This window comes from Bombina bombina, chromosome 7 (assembly GCF_027579735.1).
Source record: "Bombina bombina isolate aBomBom1 chromosome 7, aBomBom1.pri, whole genome shotgun sequence".
Lineage (NCBI taxonomy): Eukaryota > Metazoa > Chordata > Amphibia > Anura > Bombinatoridae > Bombina > Bombina bombina.
This window is the reverse complement of record NC_069505.1, coordinates 475,507,540-475,511,779: the sequence shown is the minus strand read 5'-3', so window position 1 is coordinate 475,511,779 and position 4,240 is coordinate 475,507,540.

Genomic DNA, 4,240 nt, shown 5'->3' with positions numbered 1-4,240 from the left:
TATACGTTTTGTATTCTTCATAAAAGTATTTTTAAATGTACAGGCTTGATAACCTTTAATTGGTGCAGATCCATAAAGAAATTTTTAGTTCTAGACTATTAGAAAAGAGAAAATAGGACTTAAAACTGTTAACGAGTCCTATAAAAAGACAGGGGGAATACAACACTCATTATGTGTCAATAAACACTTATTTTATTTAGTTCATACAGTTCCAGACTCCTGAACTGAATAGAAAAGCATAAACAGGTGTAGCAAAAAGGTATTTCACATACATACACTTCTCAAAAACACCCAGAGCAGTCATTCCTTATACATGCACATACACCCTAAAAATGCTTCTAAGTCAGCAAAACCTTGTGTGCACACAAAAAAGCCTTGGCAATTCGTATTGGAGACCTAAAGTGGCCAGCACTGGTACACAAAACCAAACAAAAAAAGCCTGTTTTGAAAAAAATGTCCAGTAACATTAATAGGAGCAAGTTCAGTTAGTATGTGCAGCAATGTGTCAAGTTAGTCACAGATATGATTCCTTATATCACGCATTTCGCGTGATTAGTTGAAAGCAAGCAAGTAAGCAAACAGGTTAGCTCACAATAGCCAGTCAATAGCCGGTCAACTGTGTGAGTATACAACCCCTCTTAGATGTTTAAACGATCCCTCTGTGTTATGTGTCGCTACTTGCTTTCTTTTTTCTGTGACCATAAATGTTTTTATTCCACTCCGGAACTCTTGTAACTTGACTCTTTCAAAGACCGCATTCAGGTGAATTACTTTCAAACAAACCAGGGATCGTTGGTGAGTAACCTCAGGACAGATGCACATGAGGATTAAAGTACTGCAGTTTGATTTAAAGAAGGTGCAGTGAACTAAACACTTTGAAACAACGGAGGGAATAAAGGCTATCAGGTAGGATGTATGTATCCCATTTCTATTGAAGCAGTGTGACCGAAGAAGCCAAGTTGCGGAAGGTAACGTTCCCTGCCATAAATATTTGTACTGCAAGAACTTTAAACATCTAAGAGGGGTTGTATACTCACACAGTTGACCGCTATTGTGATCTAACCTGTTTGCTTGCTTTCAACTACTGATGCGAAATGCGTGATATAAGGTTTTTGAGAAGTGTATGTATGTGAAATATCTTTTTGCTACACCTGTTCACGCTTTTCTATTCAGTTCAGGAGTCTGAACTAAATGAAATAAGTGTTTATTGACACATAAAAATAGTCCTGTATTCCTTGTCTTTTTATAGGACTCGTTAACAGTTTTAAGTCCTATTTCTCTTTTCTAATAGTCTAGAACAGTGTTTTTGAACCAGTGTGCCGTGGCACACTAGTGTGCCGTGAGAGAGCCTCAGGTGTGCCGCATCAGACTGACAACAGTGCGGGGGTGTCCCTCTTTCAAATTTTGAAATATTGGTAGGTATGTGACAGGCTCATCAGGCATCATTGACATTCATTCACAGACAATCATTATGATTGTTTGTGAATGAATGTCAATATGTCATGTATAGTTTGTAGGAGGCATGGCATCACAGCACAGTACAGTGTGTGTGTATATATATATATATATATACACACATACACACACACACTGTATATATATATCCTGTTTAGGCTACAATGTGTGATTTTGTAAAATTTTGGGATGGTGGTGTGCCACAGGATTTTTTAATGTAAAAAAGTGTGCCACAGCCTAAAAAAAGGTTGCAAATCCCTGGTCTAGAACTGGTAAAAAAAAATGTGTTTAGGTGTGTTACTTTTTAAAGGATGTGACACACTGCAAGCAGAGAAGTGCAGTGTGTAGATGTGGCTGTGTGCGCTCAGTGTGTCCTGCCTTTTCATCTCTGAGCACTCTGCTGCGTCAGGTCGTGTAGCTGAGCGCTCAGAGATAAAATATCTGAACTTCAGAAGCAATGCAACGCGCAGCAGCTGCTTCGTCTAGCGCTGCATCGCTTGCAGTGTGTCACAGCCTTAAATGTTTAGTCATTTTCATTTAGTTTGAGCATATTTGTATTTTCATGCTGCTCTTTCCAGTTCTGACCTACCAGCGTGTGCTACAGACTCTAAACGGACAGTAAGGTCAAAGATAAACTTGATTCAGATTGTACAATTTTAACCCCTTAAGCCAAACGTATGTAGGGCTATTTTGCCCAGCATACTGTGTTAATGTAGTACCATCTTCCTTTACCATATGAAGGCAGATCGCTGATACAGACACACTCTGTGAGGAGGTATCCCTACAATGAAAATAAAAATGATGGGGGGGGGGGGTGAGGGAGTAAATAGAGCTGGGTAGGAGGGTAATCTCTACACTACAGCTAAACTTAAAGAGACATACAATATTAAACTGCTTTCCACTTTATTTCTATTATCAAATTTGTTTAATTCTCTTGGTATCATTTGTTGAAGGAGCAGCAATTCACTACTGGTTTCTAATTAAACACATGGGTGAGCCAATGACAATCGGTATGTATATATATATATATATATATATATATGCAGGCACCAATCAGCAGCTAGAACCTAGGTTCTTTGCTGCTCCTGAGCTTACCTAGATAAACCTTTCAGCAATGGATAACAAAAGAAGGAAGCAAATTAAATAATAGAAGTAAATTGAAAAGTTGTTTAAAATTGTATGCTCTGTCTGAATCATAAAATACATTTTTTGGGGGGTTTCATGTCCCTTTAACTTTACAAGCTACTGGATTAACCCCTTCACTGCTGGGAATTTCAGAAGTATGCGCAGCTGCAATTGGCCACCTTCTAATTTCCAAAAAACATAAATTATGCTTACCTGATAATTTTGTTTCCATCGTGGGGAGGAGAGTCCACGGCTTCATTTCTTACTTGTGGGAATTAAGAACCTGGCCACCAGGAGGAGGCAAAGACATCAAAGCCCAAGGCTTAAATACCTCCTCCACTCCCGTCATCCCCAGTCATTCTGCTGAGGGAACAAGGAACAGTAGGAGAAATATCAGGGTATAAATGGTGCCAGAAGATATTACATTTAGGTCCGCCCACCGGAGCAACGGGCGGGAGCCGTGGACTCCCCACGATGGAAACGAAATTATCAGGTAAGCATAATTTATGTTTTCCATCTAAAGGTGAGGAAAGTCCACGGCTTCATTCATTACTTGTGGGAACAAATAGCAAAGCTCTAGAGGACACTGAATGAAAATTGGGAGGGCAAAGAAAAAGGCGGACCCTAATCTGAGGGCACCACAGCCTGTAAAACCCTTTTTTCCCAAAAACTGCTTCCGCCGAAGCAAAAACGTCAAACTTGTAAAAGTATGTAAGGAGGACCAGGTAGCCGCCTTACAAATCTGCTCCATAGGGGCCTCATTCTTGAAGGCCCAAGAAGAAGCCACAGCTCTAGTCGAACCGTGATCCTCTGAGGAGGCTTATGTCCCGCTGTCTCATAGGCTAAGCAAATCATGCTCCTCAGCCAAAAAGGACAAAGAAGTTGAAGAGGCCTTCTGCCCCTTGCGCTTCCCTGTGACGAAAGGCAAAGAATGACTGAAGATGAGGGAAGTTGGGGAGGTATTTAAGCCTTTGGCTGGGATGTCTTTGCCTCCTCCTGGTGGCCAGGTTCTTAATTCCCACACGTAATGAATGAAGCCGTGGACTCTTCTCCCCTTTAGATGGAAACAATGACAAAGCCGTGCATGGCTACTATTTCTGAACAAAGGGGACCCCAGAGAAGCTTTTGCAACAATTTGTCTTATGACTGCAGTAGTTGTGTGTAAATCATTTCAGTGAGAAACCCAAAGTTTGTGAAAAAGTAAACATTTTTAATATGATTGTATCCACTAGCAAAACTGTGGCATGAAATATACCAAAATAGGAATAGACCAATACTTTGGGTTACTAAAAAATATATATTTATAGTTGATATTGATAGGTATTGATAGGAAAATAAAAACAAACAAACAAGTCTCTATTTCTGTTTAACCCTTTGATGATGGGGTTAATTTGTCTACATTGGAACAACGTTCTAATGTAAACAAATAAAAAATACCGCGACCATGTACGCGATCGTGAGATTTCAATGATTGGATCGGGTCAGAGGGGCGTCTCTATGACGCAAGGCATGCCCTCCAGACCGTGATCAAATCCTGGAAGCGCCATTGGCTTCAGGACAGCCAAGCGGCTAGGACATTCTATTCCGTCCTAGCGGCGCTAAAGCCCGTCGCGGTTAGGACAGAACGTCATATTAGAGTTAAAAGGTTAAATGGAGTGAC